Source organism: Natator depressus, chromosome 2 (assembly GCF_965152275.1).
Source record: "Natator depressus isolate rNatDep1 chromosome 2, rNatDep2.hap1, whole genome shotgun sequence".
Classification (NCBI taxonomy): domain Eukaryota; kingdom Metazoa; phylum Chordata; order Testudines; family Cheloniidae; genus Natator; species Natator depressus.
The window spans coordinates 198,001,397-198,020,411 of NC_134235.1; the positions used below are offsets into that span (position 1 = coordinate 198,001,397).

General features: G+C 42.1%; 1 long non-coding RNA gene across 1 annotated transcript in view; it reads right to left on the minus strand.

Moving 5' to 3' along the window:
* Positions 1-1,162: 1,162 nt before the first annotated feature.
* The window catches only part of LOC141981679 (uncharacterized), a 29,822-nt gene continuing 11,969 nt past the window's right edge, over positions 1,163-19,015 (minus strand). The window contains exon 3 of the long non-coding RNA XR_012637881.1: positions 1,163-1,472. This is a non-coding gene — a long non-coding RNA (uncharacterized LOC141981679). The remainder of the gene's footprint in view (positions 1,473-19,015) is intronic.

The window sequence follows — 19,015 nt, forward strand, 5'->3', positions numbered from 1 at the left end:
ACACTGGCACAAAGATTACACTTTTTACAGGGATGCAGTGTATGCTCTCATCCAAGCACTGGCCAGTGCAGTGAGGAGCCTGGCCCCTACAGTCCTCATGTTCTCTCCCCCATTTAACAATCTGGACCTTCATTCCCCCAACTTCCCTGCCCTTTAACACTTTTAAAAGAAACCTGGTTGCAAATATTGTTTCAAACACACAATATGTCTTTTGTACAGATAGTGGTTAATTTGCAGTGGAGGCACTTGTGCATTATGAGAACCTTAACTTGTTTAATTTAGCTGACCCCATTGGGAATCAGGTTTATGTGAAGATAAATGGCAAGATAGAGGGGAAACTCCAAATGCTGCTATTGAATCTGTGTATACCAGCATTTTGGGGGATTTTCGAACATTCTATATTATCTTTTATATATTTATCAACTCCATCTGTTGTTTAAACCACACCCCATAAAATGCCAAATAGCAACTGCATTTACCAGGGAAACAGTACAAGGCATAATACTTCAATGAATACGTAAAGCTGAGCATGAAAAAACATTCAAATTGCAAAAGATAAGGCTCTAAATAGTCCTTTTCATTTCTTTTTAAATGCAGCCTCAACATTTTAATTAGTATCATTTACTGTGAATACAGTTTAGATTTGTTTTAACTTGTTCAAAACTTTCAAAAAAAGATAAACCCAGATTCTTATTTCTTTGGTATTATTCTATTCCACTGCAAACTGAGATATGCAACACCAAAATAGCTATTGAAGAAATGAGATTTGCTTTTAATCTGCTAAAATAAAAAAAAAAAAAAAAAAAGATGCCATGTGTAGACTTCTCATATTCTCCTCCTATTCATTACCAAAAAAAGGGAAAAGTTAATTTGGCGACAGGAAGTCAATGATCAGCAAACAATGAACACAGTCTTGAATGGGTAACAAGAAACAAAACTCTGGAAGGGCCAATCCTAACTCAGAAAAATTCCTCTTGACTTTGACTTCAGTGGCAGTTTTCAGCCTACATAGGCACCTACATAAGTACTAAATGCTCATGCCCAGTACAGGGATCTTTATTCTATGGATATTTCAAAGTATGAGTTGAATGAACTAGATTGGGAACAGACTCGTTTTCATGTCATAGCATCACACTTCAATCAAACTAATGTTGCTGCCTGGATGTGAGTCTGTGAGAGCGATGACAGTACTGTCTTTTCCACCACTGTATGCAGACACAAGGAAATGTGTGGAAAGAAAGAAAGAAACCACACCTAGCACTGCTCAGGTTATTCAGCTCTCCCTCTGCTTACGCTGGCCCCAGCCAGCTATCTTACAGCACTTTTTCAGGAGGAGAATCACAGTTCCCGTGCCTTGGGCCAGAGGCTCAGATCTTTTCCTTCTCTCCTGCTTCTACCTTCTTTATGGTCACAAGGCAGTCAGTTTCCATCTCCGTGGGGCACCTAACAAGAGTCACACTCCTGCTGTTTATCTAAAAACAAACAAAAGTAACATTTAGGGAGAACACACTGAGCATGTGATAAAATCCAAACAGAGCTAGACTAAAGCATAATGAAGTGTGTAGCGAGGTGGGCTCGAAGCTTACTTAGTCAGGGACTGCTCTAGCTATAGGCAAATTAAGCAGCTGCCTGAGGTGGCAGTTTGGCCAGGCCAAACTTGAGTGGTGCTGCAGCCTGGAGCTTGTGCCCTCCCCACTTCTGTCACAACCATAAACCCTCAGAAGGCTCTCCGCGCCTCCTTCCCCCAGAAAGTCTGATATATTCCCCCTGCTTGAGAACCTCTGATGTAGTGGGCAGGAGGAGGGCACCACTCTGAAGTTTTGCCTAGGGCAGTGTTGTATCAACCAGGTAAGGTACCAACAAGCTTCAACAGGACTTTATTTTCAAAGTGGAAACCTCTTTACCAAACTGCTGCTGCACCCCTGTAGCTTTCTCCCAGCCTCTCAACTCCTTGCCCCTCCTTCCTGTTTCGTGTCCTTTCAGACTCCCAACAGCCAGTGCTCCCAATTCTAATAATTACAAGCAACACCTAAACACCACATTCCCTCCTCTCTTAAGAAACTCTCCCAATTGAAATAAACATTATTGTTCTAACCTCAGGAACAAATATGAAACAAGACTCTATACTGTTGGCAGAAATATTACACTGAAAACACTGTAGATACCACATAACAGTCTCTAGTCCAGACAGGTGGTCATCTGGGTCTGACAGGCCATCTCTCAAGCCCCGGTTCCAGTGCAATGTCTTGTTGCGTTGGTACTATGGTGAAGTCATCCAATGCAGACTGGGTGTTGGCATAATCTCCTCTTGGTGCATAGGCAGGTGCAAGATAAGAAACATTCCATACCTGCCCATCAGAAAGTCAATAGGTGTAAGGTCCCTTCTTCTCTATGACTTTAAGAGGAGCTGTGAATTTATGGTCCCCTTTGCGTAAAATTCCAGGTTTTCGTATTCTAACAAAGGAACCACACTCAAACTTTGGCTCCTCAGCACCCCGCCGCTTGTCTGTGAAAGCCTTAGACTTTGCTTGGTTCTGTTCAAGTGTTTTTCTCACATCATCCTCATTTGGGGCATCAGGTCATGCCTTTAACAATCCAGCAATGTTCAGTTTAGTATTCATCTGTTTCCCATGCAGTAACTCTGCAGGCAATCTTCGCGTTTTGGCATGTCGTGTAGCCCAGTATGCTTGCAAGAAATCAGTAGTGAAGGGTATCCACAATAGCCCTTCCGGTTTAGTCATTTGAAAACTCTCTTTCAAACTTCTGTTAAACCGTTCAATTTCCCCATTGGCTTGAGGGTAATATAGGGATGATCTTCTGTGTAAAATGTTACTCTGTGTTAGAAAAGTTTCAAACTCCAGGGAAGTAAATTGACTACCATTATCTGAAACCAGTTCTTTGGGGTTACCTTTCCTGCTAAAAACTGAAGAGAGGAACTTAATTACTGTAGCAGAAGAGATTTGCGATGTAAACGCTACCTCAGGCCATTTACTGAAATAGTCTATTAAAGTGATGGCATAACGGCAGTCAATTGGAGAAGTATCAAAGGGTCCTACAATGTCAATCACCATTTTTTCCCATGCAGGTTCAGGAAGAGGAACAGGCTGTAATGCAGGGGTACATATCACTGCTGTCTTATCATGCATTTGGCAAGTGACACAGGATTTTATGAGTGCTTCAGTTTGAGAGTCCATCCCTGGCCACCAATACAGATCCCGTAGTCGTTGTTTGGTTTGGACAATTCCTTGATGAGTATCGTGTGCCAGGTGTATGAGTTTTGACTGTAATTCTTCTGGCACAAGGAGCCGGTGTGTACCTCATAGCACGCAACCATCAAACAAAGAAAGTTCATCCCAAACTCTAAAATAAGGCAGCAAAACTGGGTCAAGGTTTTTAGGGTGACTGGGCCATCTTTTTGTCAGAAATTCCTGTAGTTTTTGTTGAATTGGATATGCTGAACAAGCAGCTTGCAATTCTTTTCTTGTAACTGCAGTGAAAGTGCTTGTAATATGTGCCACCACTATATCTACATCCTCATTCTCCGGTGGACCATCTGGTGAAGGCAAAGGCAGGTAAGAAAGGCAATCAGCAACCACATTTTGGTTTCCAGGCTTATATTCCAATTCCTAATTGAAAGAGAGTAGTCTTGCAGACCATCGAGCAATACGGTATCCTGCTCTTCCCAGTCCTTTCGTGGTAGCAACGTTGTCAAAGGGCTGTGGTCTGTGCGCAACTTGAATGTGCGACCCCACAGGTGAGTTCTCCATTTTTCACTAGCCCAGACACAAGCAAGTGCTTCTTTTTCAACTGTAGAATATTTTCTCTCAGCACTACTTAGTGTCCTTGAAGCAAATGCAACAGTCCTCTCTGTGTTGTCCTCATGCAGTTGTGTGAGAACAGCCCCAAGTCCATAAACACAAGCATCAGTAGTTACAATTGTGGGCAATGCAGGACTGAATAGTGCAAGTACTGGACTATGTACAATCAAGTCTTTCACCATTTCAAAACTAGCTTGTGCATCCATTGTCCACACTAAGGTTGAACTTCTCTGTAGTAATTCCCATAATGGTTCAATGACAGAAGCATAATTAGGAATGAATTTTGCATATCAGGAGGTAAGACCCAAGAAGGAACGTACAGTTTGCAAATCTATTGGAGGAGGAGCATTTGAAATTGCCAGGATATGATCTGGATCAGGTTTTAGCCCAGCCTGTGAAATTGTATGCCCCAAAAAGGAGAGTTCAGTTTGTCTAAATTTGCATTTGGAACTATTGAGCTGGAGGCCTGCGGTGCTGATGCAGTTTAGTACAGACTGCAGGTTATTGTCATGCTCCTCAGAAGTATTTCCAAACATGATAATATCATCCAGATAGCACTGAACTCCATGTTGATTCTTCAAAATCAATGACATCATTTTTTGAAAGGCACTTGGGGCAGATGTGAGACTGTATGGAACATGTTTAAAACGAAATAGTCCCTCATGTGTAATAAATGCTGTAAGGTCTCTGCTATCTTCATGCAACATAACCTGGTAGTATGCGGTCTGCAAATCAAGAGTAGAAAACATATTTGCTCTATGGAGTTCTGCAAATACTTCCTCTATGTGAGGAAGAGGATGGCTGTCAATCACAATAGTTTTATTTGGCTCCCTTAAGTCCACACAAAGGCGAATGCCTCCACCCTTCTTCTGCGTCACTACTATAGGTGAAACCCATTCCAAGGAGTCGATCTCTTCAATAATGTCCTTTTGAACAAGTTTTCTAAGTTCCTCTGAAACAGCTTCCCTGACTGAAAATGGTAAGCGCTGTAACTTCTGTCATACAGGCATCACGTTATTCCATATTTTAACTTTATGCAGAAACCCATAAGCACAGATGAGTTTCTCCTCAACCTGGTGTTGGGTCCCAGCTGAAACTGGTGTGTGTAGCGCAAGAGTGCTTTGCTGAGGAAGATCAATTCGTCCATTAACTACTGTGACGGGGCAAGGCCAGATGGCAATAGAAAAGTAGTGGGAGATAGATATATTAGCTCCAGGCTAAACAAATCCCTGGTACCAGGATAAGTGAAATGGCAGCTGCTCCAGGTCAATTAAGACACCTGGGGCCAATTAAGAACTTTCCAGAAGGCAGGGAGAATGCTAGGTTGATTGGGACACCTGAAGCCAATCAGGGGCTGGCTGAAACTAGTTAAAAGCCTCCCAGTTAGTCAGGTGGGTGTGAATGTCAGGAGTTGTGGGAGGAAGTTGTGCTGTTGGAGAGACTGAGTATTACACACCATAACAGGCACAAGGAAGGAGGCCCTGAGGTAAGAGTGAAGTGGAGTTTGAGGAAGTGAGGGCTGCTGTGGGGGAAGTAGCCCAGGGAATTGTACATGTCATGTTTCTAAAAGTACCAAAGCTGATACTATTAGGGTCCCTGGGCTGGAGCCCAGAGTAGAGGGTGGGCGTGGGCTTCCCTGCCCTTTGCCCCCTGATTAATCACTGAGACTGGGAGACAACAGAGACTGTGCAAGGAAGAATAACTTCTCCTCACCTCCCTTGCTGGCTTATGATGAAAATGGCTCAGTAGACTGTGACCCTTGTCTCTAGAGAGAGAAGGGGTACGTGGAGGGTCACAGTGAGCCTCTGAGGCTAGTGAAATCTGCCAGGAAACACAGGACCCACAGAGGCAAGGACAGAACTTTGTCACACTACTCTGAGATTTAAAGCAGCCAATAAATCTCTGCCAAGGATAGGAGTGCCTTTGTAGACAATGTAGAACTCTGCAGTTACACAGCAATCATCAGAAGTAACTATTACTGGCAGGCAGCCATGTACTGGAATATGGTTTTTCAAATAGCACACTAAGTGAAGTTTGGGTTCAGTAAGAAGTACATCTTTAAAGTAATGCAGATAGATGGAATCAGGTAGTATAGATACTGCTGAGCCAGTGTCCAACATTAGCTGAATAGAGTGTGGTTTGCCTGAGGGTATGGCGGAAATGTTTACAGTGCACTTTATCTGTTCTGGAATATGTGCAGTAGTGATTTTGTCCATGCTCAGCACAGTAACATCTGGTATTGTAACTGCATGCACCTGTTGATTGAACTGGCTACTGAGACATACTTTAGCAAAATGTCTAATCTTTTTGCAGTGATTGCACTGAGCTACTTTTGCTGGACATCCTGTGTAGCTTGCAAGCTGTTGTGGGGATCCACAGCAAAAGCATGCTTTTACTGTATTTTGAATTTGCTGATTCAGTGGTTTTTCATTAGTTTTCCTCTTGCAGTTGTGTGTCGGCAGTAGTAGTGAACTTTTCTGCAAAGGAGTCACAGCCTGGACTGTGCCTCCTGTATCCATGCTCATTATTCTGGCTTTAGCTGTAGCTGACTCAATCTGAGTAGCAATGGTTATTGCTTTTTCTAGTGTAAGTTGTGGTTCTAGAAGTAAGCGTTCTCTTACATGAAGCATGGTTGTTTTCTCAATGAGCTGGTCTCTGATCATCTCATCTGCCATATTCCCAAAGTCACAAATTATAATCAGACTCCTCAGGGAAGCAATATACTGCATTATAGTTTCCCCTGGTTTCTGCTCACGCTGGCGAAATCTGTAGCGATTAGCTACTACAGGCAGCAAGTTGTGTTGAGCACCTTCTGAGCTTAGTTATAGAGACTACTGATTAAGCAGGATGACAGGCCTGTCTCAGCCAGTTGCTGCCAGGTCTATCTCTTAAGATGTTCCAGCAGCTTCATACCCCCACCCTTCTTTCATGCTCCCCTATGACTTTTGTTTTAAAGTCTTCAGAACTAGTCCTGTAAATTCTACTTGCCTGAGTCAGTCAATGGACACTGGTGTAACAGAGATCAGAATCTGACTCTTGATATGTCTGAGCACACATTCTCCTTGGTGTGGTTTCTAGAAGTGTGTTCAGGAACACTGCACCCTAGTGACAAGTCCGATTCTAGTCTCTTTGTGCTGCTCCAGTGGCTGCCCCAAAGGCCTGGCCCAAAACTCACTAACTCACTCAGAGAGTTCTCCCATTGATTTCAGTGGGATTTAGATCAGGCCTCAGCTGAGCAATTGAGGACTCCCTGCTACTAGGTCCCCTTTCCCAGTTCCCCCAGCATAGGGGAGCCCTACATATCAGGAGAGGGAGGCGACATGGCACTTCAGCAAACCCAGCTGTGGAGGAGGGTGTACTGAAGCTTGGAGAAATTTAGAGCAGCTTTAGAGATTCGAGGTGAAGAGCAAAGATAACTTAACTGCCCCATGCTTTCTCCCATCCTCAGATACATAGAGCAGAGCTCCGGCCTGGCTCAGGACCTGGATCTAAGAACAGTTGCCCAGTTGAATACAGTTAGAAAAAATGAAGGTTAAGAGAAAATATGAATAAACCTTGTGTGCCAATATAACTGGTTGAAAGCACATCAGACAGCAAGATATTATACTGATGATGGTCTATAGGGTCCCTCACTCTAGGTCACTAGTTCAAGTTCCGCCCAGGTTAGTAGCTCTAAGTGACTGACAGTAGCTACCACCTAACTGTTCAATTCCAAGTAGACATCCACACTACAAAATTTCACTGCCACATACGCTGTTGTTGGCAGTCTCAGAAAAAGAGGCTAAGCACTGAATGGACCCAGAGAATTATTCCCCTAATCTGAAATGAGGGGCAGCATGGGAAGCTTGCACTGCTGTGCCAGGACTGTACCCATTTTTGTGGACAGAGGACTTCAGCATCCAGGACTGTCAAGCCAACACCTTCAATGAGAACACATGCAAACCAGACAAGCTGCAAGAACTAAGATGTATGTATACTCCCATCTCAATGGAATTCCTATCAACTTTACTATTAGTTAGCTTACAGATTCACTGAGGGAAAATTATATCTCTAAGTATTTATTATGTCTTGGTAAAATTACTTATAAAACCTATTTCCTAGTGAAAATCTGTTATAACACTCTTGCTCCCAAATTCATTGTAGCTATTTATACTGTTATTGTAAATCTCTGATGCCCGAAATGCTTGGTTCCCAAGAATGTTTTTATAATGAGGGTGCGGCAGGCAAAACTTCTCCCTCCTAATTCATTACTAAATTGTATTTGTAAGTTCAAATGCCAAGGCGATGAAATCATAATAGTATTCATTGGATTTTGTTTAATTATTTTGGTAGTGTTGCAGAGAGGTTATCTATAAAATGGCGTGAAAAGCAAAGCAACAGAACGGTTTTAGGGGTTTTCCTAAAATTATCGGCTTCATGCATCACTTTTACTGAATGACTATCCTGAAAGATTTATGCTATGTGTGTTGAGGGCCAGGTTTCAAACATCTTCACAGAATTAAAAAATATATAACTTTAAAAAATGTGTGTTGGACCTTTGTGCCTTTCAAAGAGGTCAAGTTCAAGACTTTATAAAAAGACTATTCCCAGAGAGACTGCATGGGAAAGCCTATTAATATTGCTGCTTTCCCTTTACCTCCCCTTTGATTATAAAACAAGGTTATGGGTGGTGAAAGCTGCAATAGTAGGAAGATCCTGATTGGACTAGCATACTTTAGCCTAGCAAAAAAACAAAAAACCCATAGTGTGAGGTAAAAAGCAAGATCCTATTTAAGTTTTAATTACGAGGAGCCTTGCCAAAAAAAAAAAAATACAAACTGAGGAGCGTTTTTATTCTAGATTTATTCATAATATAACAGATTTAGTAGAATCATAAATGTTTATTGGATAGGATCAGTATTCAGCATAAGAGATAAGAACCAAGTTTTGCCTTTAGTCATAACCTATGCAATATGCCAGGGCCTTGTTTCAAAAAAATCTTAGTTTCGTAAGGAGTAAATCCAACCCTTTTCTTCCCTGCTGTGAAGGACCTTGTTCTGCAGAACCAGTGAAGTTTGCTGCTCCACAGGTGGAGGTGACAAATACAGGAGTGACAGCTAGGCAAGGGAGGACATACATTGGGTGCACATTCACTTCTTTACTACACATTATGGAATATGTGGCCTAAAATGCATAATGCTACTTTCAATACAGTCTAAGCACCAATTTCTTCTCAGTTACACCAGTGTAAAATGGAACAAGTTCTATGGCCTGACTGTCATTCACTCAGGCCCCTTTACATCACTCTGGCCATGTAAAGGGGCCTTTGCATACATAAGAATAACAGCCATCAACTTCAGTAGAATTATCCCATATTTACATCAGCATGAATGAGAGCAGAATTTGGGTTCTGAGCTTCTTCATCAGAAATGTGTCTTATGGATGTCTTCTGTGTATTTTTTTAAAAATTATATTTGAGAGGAATGTGTAAATTCAGATAAAACTATAATTTATGTCCCGTGAGTCAGTTGCAGGTAACATAGGCCACATTTGGATTTAGGGCTGAGTAACTTTAGTTGGCCAAATGTTTAATGAAAATTGGCATTACTTGAAGATGTCTGAAGCCTCTTTCTGGCTTGCAAGCAAAAGGTTATTAAAGTAAGGTCATTCACTTGCCCTAGACTCTGCCCCCACCTCTCAGCATTGCTTTCCCAGTGGCATAACTAACTCATTGTCACAAGGATGTGAGAGACTACATGGACATGCAAATGCTGATGAGTCGTTAATTATATTTAAATTAAGACATTTATGTCTTGGGCCTACGCAGAAGCTTGCCTACCAGTCCCTTATCACGTGGCTCCTTCTTGTGTCCTCTTTCTGAGAGACGTTTCTCTGTGGTTAACAAATTGTTGCAAGATATGTATATACAAACCTGGAATCTTCTATGTAACATCAAGATGTCAGGCCATTCATTCATGTCAAATTACATCCCCCAGGCTGCAACACCTTATTGGCCTGTGAAGATATTGAGGTGACCCCTGAGGCAGAGTAAGGGCACACTGATCCCTGCAAAAACATCCTAACCATGCAGAAGGAAGTAGGGGTGGGGGGCTCTCTTGCAGCAACAACGCCACCTGAAGTTCTATCTTGTTCTCTTCCCTGGACTGGCCATCCAAAAAAGGAGGTGAAAGACGCTAACCATTGGCTAAGCCAAGCCTGAAGTCTACAACTGAGAGAAGAGACCAGACCAACTCCTGCATTTCAAAAGCTTTAAGTCCATCCTATCATTGATAGAAATACTGGTAAATATCAACTTAATGCTAAAGTAAGACCAATTATATAACTTAAAGATTTAAAGTGAAGAAGGCATGAAGATCCTTCTCTAGAGTAATTTGAGGATGCTTAAATTGTTCCAGCACCCATTTGTGCGTGTCTAACAGTTTCCTAAAGTAGACACTAAATCCCTAAATCTATTATACAAAAAGTAAGGGTGAGTGTCATCCAAAAGCTGTGCAAGACTGCCAGAAAGATGCAGCCATTGTGTTAAAGGGGTAAAATAGACTACATAAACAAAAGGTGGGCAACTTCTGTGAACAGTGAAGTGTAATGGGAGAGAGCAGCTAAAGGAGAAAGTTACCACAAAATCATTTTAAGATCAGTACTTCCTTAAAACCAAGACAAAGAATTAACCTCTGCCTTAAACAGACTCTTAGCTAAATGGCTTAAATCAAAGGGAAAGGCTTCTTCTCTTAACCTTTCTGTAAGACCTTAGAGAATTGTTTTCCTTAACTCATTCATTACCATTTGATTTAATTACTTATTGTAGTAATTGGTGACTAGATAAACTTAACTGTTGATTTTTGATTATATTTCAGTTATAACCTTGATTTGACTATTGCACTGTATTATTGTAAATTAGGTTAGGAAACCTATACATAAAATTAGCTAGTGACATTTTGCTTAAACTCGTATTTGTTCTATAACTGCTTGCTTAATCTTTTAATAAATCTATAAAGGATAGACCAATGCAGTACCTCTCTCAAAACTTCAACTAAGACAAAGTAACCTACTTTGGGAGGGGAAAAAAAAGTGAAATAATTAAAAATCATACGTGAGCCTATCCTATATTTTAATTACTTAAAACACCACCCTATTTTCCCTACACAATCAAGAATCAAAGATTAGCAGATGCAATCAGAATGCATGTTGCAAGATTTCAGGGAAATCTCTGAACTATTAAGGGTTCAACCAGGATGAATCATTTGCATATGCAATCCAACTGGTTTATATTGTTCTCAACCTCAATATTGTCCTGCCTCATGACATAAAATCTTTTCAGGCAATAAAGAACCAATGTTTTTTTTCATGTATGTAACAATATCACTCACACACATGTGGTTTAGCAAAGATAAATAAAATTACTGTTACAAAGTGTTGTGATATCTTTCTGCATAAAAAGAGAGGGATCTATAGATTTTCCATTATGATTTTAGTTCCATGCTCTGTGAGACCCTTGTACAATGGACCAAGTTTATAAATACCACCAGCAGATACGATTGATTATATTGAAGATGGTAAGCCCTGGAGCACCCAACAGGGGAAAAAGAAAAAAAAAAAGAGGGTGCTCAACAGCCACCAGCCAATCACCTGTTTGGTGGGCCCCACCAATCAGCTTCTTCCCTTCTCCCCCAGTGCCTCCCATCTGCCTCCGATCAGCTGTTTGGCAGCAGCTGCTGAGAGGGAGGGGGAGGAAAGAGGCAGAGTGAGGGCGGGACGTGCTCAGGGGAGGGGCGGAGCAGGGGTGGGAAAAGGTGGGGTGGGGGCAAAGCCTTGGGGGAGGGGGAAGAGTGGGGGCAGGAAGAGGCAGAGTGGGGGGGAAGCACCACCAGAGAAAGCAGAAAAGGGTGTCTTTGGGCAGCCGAGTTTGCTAGTGGAGGGAGACAGGGAGGTATGGTTATGTGTTGGTTTTTGTTTCCTTAACTTGCAGGTACTCGAAGGAAGAGCCCACCATGGGAGGAAAACGGCATGTCACTAAAACCACTGCTAGCTCTTCCTCTGCCTGCACGTGTGGGCACCTCCGCCAGGTACACATCCTGATCATGGAGGCTTCCACCCAGGCACTGATCTGCACTTGCTGGAAATGTGACCTGCATCGATCCCCACTGAGGAAAGCCAGGCAAGGGGGAACCACTAGGTGAGAGGTCTGTGTTGGTGGAGTGCCTCAGGAAACAGGTTGAGAGCTGCAGGAGGACATGATTCATCTGCAGAGCAGTTGGGAGAATGAGCTGTGGGGGGTGTTACAAACACTTTGGAGGATAGAGCTAAAATTCAAAGGGATCTTGATAAATTTGAGAAATGGGCTATAGACAACAAAATGAAATTCATCAAACACAAATGTAAGGTGCTACACTTAGGGAAGAAAAATAACATGCACAAATATAGAACAGGAGATAAATGCCTTGGCAGTAGCACTGCTGAGAAGGATCTGGGAGCTGTGGTGGATCACAACCTCAACATGAGTCAGCAATGGAATGCTGTTGCAGAAAAAGCTAATGTAATTTTAGGTTGCATTAACAGAGGAATAGCATGCAAGTCACAAGAGGTGATAGTACCACTCTATTTGGTGCTCGTTAGGCCTCAGCTGGAGTACTGTGTCAATTTTGGTCACCAATGTATAGAAAGGATGTAGAGAAACTGGAAAGGCTCCAGAGGCAAGTGACAAAGATGATCAAAGAGATGGAATGCAAGCCATATGAGCAAAGGCTGAAAGAACTGGTTATATTTAGTTTGGAAAAGATTAAGGGGGAGGGGACACGATAGTGGTCTTCAAATACTTGAAAGGCTGCCATAAAAAAGATGGAGCAAAGTTGTTCTCTCTTGCCATAGAAGGTAGGACAAGAGACAATGGGTTCAAAATACAGCAAAGCAGATTTATATTAAATCTCAAGAAAAACTTCCTAACTGTAAAAACAGTAGGACAATGGAACAGACTGCCTAGGGATGTCATGGAAGCTCCTTCACTGAAGGTTTTCAAAAGGAGGCTGGATAGCCATCTGTCTTGGATGGTTTAGACTCAATAAATCCTGCATCTTGACAGGGGGTTAGACTAGATGACCCTTGTGGTCCCTTCTAACCCTATGATTCTATGACTTCGTCGACAGGACACACATGGAAACATCTGGGATGGAGGATGTTAACCAACTGCTGCAGCAGTGCCAGAGGAGGAGGAAGAACTGGCTTTTCTGCAAGGAGGCGCCTGACTGCTGGCTACCTCAGGCAGTAGACAATGCTCCACCCCCCAGCCAGGTTCCCCACCCATTGAGGTGAAGAACCAATATGCCATACTAGCAACAGGAGATGAGAAGCAGCCCCCAATGGCTGAGGAAGAGGAGTCATTTACCCCACAAGGCTGAGAGGCTCATGGCCACTGCACCTGAGAGGAGGAGATGTAGGGAGCTGGTGATCTAAGACTCCCTTCTGACGGGAATGGAGACATCCATCTGCTGACCTGATGTCTGGGAGGTGTGCTGCTAGCCTGGAGCCTACATCTGAGACGTTATGGAAAGGTTGCCGAGGCTCATCCATCCTGCTCATACATGATAGTACCAGGTATGACCCTGAGCAGATCGGCAGTGACTACAGGGCTCTAGGAGCTAGGGAGAAGGGGGTCAGAGGTTCAGGGTGTTCCCATCCATCCTCCCAATTGAGGATAATGGTCCAGGCAGGGATATGTGCATCCTAGAGATGAATGCATGGCTGTGCCCATAGTATGGGAGAGCTTCAGCTTCCTGAACCATGGGATGCTGTTATGGGAAAGAGGACTGCTAGGAAGAATTGGGGTCCACCTGACCACCAAGAAGCGGAAGATCATCTTCGCACACTGAATCTTTAAGGTAGGTTCAAAGGGGCAGGTGACAAAAGCCTATGGGTAAGTGTAAAAAATGGCAACCTTAACAGAGGGTTAGATTTTGATGCAGGGACATGGAAAATTACAAAAGGGTCCAAGGAGCAACAAGAGGAAAAATCAGTGGGGGAAATCTGCTCAGTATCTTAGAAGTCTATACACAAATGTAAGGAGTATGGGGAATAAATACAAAGAACTAGAAGTATTGGTACATAAATTAAATTAAGACTTAATTAGCATTACAGAGACCTGGTGGGATACATCTCATGATTGGAATAAGAGGGATATAGCTTGTTCAGAAGGACAGACAGAGTAAAAAGGGAGGAGGTGTTGCATTAAACATGAAGAATATATAGGTGTTACACTATACATCTAGAAAGAGGTGGGAGTCTCTGGGTAAAGATAAAAGGGGTAAAAGATAGGGATGTCATGGTAGAGATCCACTGTAGACCAAATCGGGAAGAGGAGGTGGATGAGGCATTTCTAGAACAAACAGAAATATCCAAAACACAAGACCCGGCAATAATGGAGGACTTTAACTACCTAGACATCTGTTGGAAAAGTAATATGCAAAACACAAGATTTCCAATAACTTCTTGGAATGTACTGGTGACTGTAGTGATACGATGACTCACCAGCATGGCAACCTCCTGCTGGGCATCCTGGGAATTAGCTCTCCAGCCTCCAAAGCATCCTCTTCAGGCTGGTGTCCTGCTTGCCTGAGGTCCCTCCCGGACCCCAGTGCCCCTTACCCTGGGGTTCTTCCCTCTGCGGTACCCTCAGTCTCTGGGTCTCCCCTCCCCAGGGAATCCCTAACCCCCTATCTCCACCTTGCCTCAGTGACTACTGCCAGTCACCATCTAGCCCCCCACTCACTGGGGCAGACTGCAGTCTGTAAACCACTCATCATCGACAAGGAGAGTTTGGACCTGCTGCCTTTCCCTGCAGCCCAGTACCTGCTTTGGCGCAGCCTGGGAGGTCACCAGGCCTGAGCTCCCCAGCTCAGCCTGTCCCTTTCCCAGCACTGCTCTGTTCCCTGAACTCCCTGGCAGCCAGGCCCATCTCCCTCCAAGGCTGGAGAGAGACTTACTTAGCTTCTGCCTAGCAGCCCCTTTATAGGGCCAGCTACGGCCTGATTGGGGCATGGCCCCATCTGTGGCTGCTTCCCCAATCAGCCTAGCCTATTGGCTCCCTGGGGCAGCCCTTTCCCAGGGCTATTTTAACCCCTTCAGGGCCAGAGCAGGCAACCACCCTGCTACAGAGACAACTTTTTATTCCAGAAAATGGAAGTAACCAGGGGGACAGCTATTTTAGACTTGATCCTGACCAACAGGGAGGAATTGGTACTGAATCCAAAGGTGGAAGGCAATTTGCGTGAAAGGGATCATGAAATGGTTCATGATTCTAAGAAAAGAAAGGAGTGAGAGCAGCAGAGTAAGGACAATGGACTTCAAAAAACCAGGCCTTAACAAACTCAGAGAACTGGTATATAAAGTCCCACAGGGAAAAAAAGTCTGAGGACAAAAGGAGTTCAGGAGCACCAGCAGTTTCTCAAGGAGACAATATGAAAGGCACAACTGCAAACTCTCCTGATGTGAAGGAAAGATAGGAAGAATAGTAGGAGGCCAATATGGCTTCATCAAGAGCTTTTTAATGACCTGAAAATAAAAAAGGAATCCTACAAAAAATGAGAAACATGAACAGATTGATAAGGAGGAATACAAAAAACCAGCATAATCACGTAGGAACAAAATCAGAAAGGCTAAGGCACAAAATCAGTTACATTAGCAAGGAACATAAAAGGCAATAAGGAGACTTTCTTTAAATACATTAGGAGCAAGAGAAAGAAAAAGGAATATGTAGGTCCACTACTTAGCGAGGAAGGAGAGCTAACAACAGATGACATCAAGAAGGTTGAGGTGTTTAATGCCTATTTTGCTACAGTCTTCACTAAAAATGTTAATGATGACCAGATACTCAATACAATTAATATTAATAGCAAGTGGGAAGGAATGCAAGCCAAAACAAGGAAAGAACAGGTTAAAGAATATTTAGATAAGTTAGACATATTCCAGTCAGCAGGACCTGATGAAATTCATCCTAGGGTATTGAAGGAGCTAGCTGAAGCAATCTTGAAATCATTAGTGATTATCTCTGAGCATTCCTGTAAGATGGGTGAAGTACCAGAAGACCGGAGAAGGGAAAACATAGTAACTATCTTTAAAAAGGAGGAAAAAGAGGTCCCAGAGAATTTTAGGCCAGTCAGCCTAACCTTTGATACCTGGAAAGATACAGGGACAAATTATTAAACTATCAATTTGTAAGCACAAATTGGAGGATAATAGGATTTTAAGGAATAGCCAGCATGGATTTGTGAAGAACAAATCATGCCAAACCAACCTAACATCCTTCTTTGACAGGGTTACTGGCTTAGTGGATGGGGGCGAAGCAGTAGAAGTGATATATCTTGATTTTAGTAAGGATTTTAATGTAGTGACATTCTCATAAGCGAACTAGGGAAATGTGGTCTTGATTAAATTACTATAAGGTGGGCGCACAACTGGCTGAAAGACTGTACTCAAACAGTAGCCAATTGTTTGCTGTAAAACTGGGAGGGCAAATCTGGTGAGCTCCTGTAGGAGTCAGTCCTGAGGTCAGTATTAGTCAATATTTTCATTAATGACTTTGATAATGAAGTGGAGAGAATGCTTATAAAATCTGCAGATGACACTAAGATGAAAGGGTTGCAAACACTTTGGAGGACAGGATTAGAATTCAAAATGACCTTGACAAATTGGAGAATTGGTCTGCATTCAACAAAATAAAATTTAATAAAGAGAAGAGCAAAGGAGTTAATTTAGGAAGGAAAAATCCAATGCACAACTACAAAATGGGGAATTACTGGCTAGGTGGTAGTACTGCTCAAAGGGATCTGGGGGTTATAGTGGATCACAAATTGAATATAAATTAATTTGATGCAGTTGCAAAACAGACTAATATCTTTCTGCTCTGTATTAACAGGAATGTTGTTTGTAAGACATGGGAGATATTTGCCCCACTCTACTCAGCACTGATGAGGCCAGAACACTGTGTCCAGTTCTGGACTCTATACTTTAGGAAAGTTGTGGACAAGTTGTGGAGAGTCCAGAAGAAAGCAACAAAAATGATACAAGGTTTAGAAAACCTGACCTATGAGAAAAGAAGACTGAGATCGGACCTGATAACAGTCTTCAAATACGTTAAGGCAAGTTATAAAGAGAATTGTGATCAATTGTCCTCCATGTCCACTGAAGGTAGGACAGGAACAACTGGCTTAATCTGGAGCAAGGGAGATTTAGGTCAGAGATTAGGAAAAAACTTTCTAACTATAAGGATAGTTAAACTCTGGAATAAGCTTCCAAGGGAGGTTGTGAAATCCCCATTAGGTTTTTAAGAACACATTGGACAAACACCTGTCAGGGATGGTCCAGGTTTACTTGGTCCTGCTTCAGTACAGAGGGCTGGACTTGATGACTTTTTGAGGTCCCTTCCAGGCTGCCATTTCTATGATTATATGATTACCAGTGCAATGGTTTAATTACCTAGTTTTTAACATTTCTCCCATTGACATATTCACATTTGCTACTTCATTTTTTATCAGATACATTGGTGGGATTGGGTTAGTCTAGTCAGTGGTTATGCTGACTTCTTTTGATAACCTCGTACTTTGGAAAGCTAAAGGATACAAATATGTCAAGTCTAAAAATCATTCAACATCTGTTGGCTTTTGATACTATTGGCTGATAGTCCAAACTAAAGCTAAGGCATTCTGTGGGACTCAGTGGCTCATAGGGGTAGATAATGGAGTGTGGAATATTTCACCAGTTCAAATAAGGCAAAAATCATTGGTGATTAATAGTTATTACCATCTGATGACTGCTCACAGGCAGACATGAAGTGAGTTGGTGGTCGTAGTCCAGTTACTACTGGACAAATATTCATATATAAATCCAATACCACTTTTAGAAGCAACTGGGACTCTTGTTCAAGGTCTAGCCAAAGAAGCCAAGGGTTGAATGGGCAGAGAGATTGAAAAGTCTAACCCCCTAGAGTTGGTTCTTCTAGAGTAGGGCTTAAAGGCAGGTCAGTACGGGAAAGCTTGCCCTGCTGTTTTCTGTGCAGTACCTTTCCTGGGGATAAATTGAAGACACCTGTCTTCTGTGATAGCAATCTGACTTTCAAAAAACCCTAGACTTAAAAGAAAAATTAAATATTTTTTAAAAGAATGAAACTCTGTAGAAGATTTTAATTTTAGAAATGTACCTGACTCTCTGTGTTGTATTGTGAAAGCCCTAAATGCCACTGCAGAACAGTACAAAGCAAATATATGCGTTGAGGAGCTGGGACTGCTGAATTCTGGTTCTGAAGTATGAAATAAACTTAGCTGTTTAGATCTACAGAACCAGTGAGTATCTGATCAAACTAAAAAATAAATTTGTAGATTTCAGGTTTCAATTACATCATGGTTCACTGTATATGGTTTGCTCCTAATTATCTGATGACTTTGATGCAACTATTACAACAGCCAGTCTCTTTCTAGAGAACTAATTCAACAACCTAGAATATGCAGAAATACTGACAACTGCGTTTACCTCACCAGAGGTGATATTATATTAAGTTCATATCCAGTCAGCTTGTTTCTGCTGAACTTCCAATGACTCTACACATACAGTAACAATGGCCAAAGCTGTGCACCATATGGCTGGAGAAACAATTATTGAACACTGTTTTTCTTAACTTTACTCTTCTAAAGCCTCATCATTATGTAGTTTAACACATGCCATGATTGCTACAAATGCACCTAAGAAAATATATTTTAATTTTTTGTAAAAGTACTTTCCTGAGTCAGAGAATTTACTGCAACAAAACAAATATTGCTTAACCTTACTTTTTTAAAGCAAATGAAACCCAATGTTGTAATTGTACCATTTTTAATGAATATAAAAGTCTGAATGGTACTGACACTGAAATGCACAGATGAAGCCTCTGATTACTATAATCATGGCAGTGATTTGTAAGACAGAAACTTGAGTTTTAAGTAAGCATTGCAAGAAATGTATCTACTGGAACTTAGTACTCTTGTGCTACAATATTTCTCATCAGAAAAGATTATAGTCTGTGAAGTAGAACAAAGAGCCCAAAAGTTTACATAGATCGCCATTGTTTTAAAACTCGTTACATTAAAAAAAATCTTAAGATCCTGAGAAATCTGAGCTTCAGGTCTTCCCAGTTTGTCAGCAAATGAGGGATGTCACAGCTGCCATGAACAAGGCTT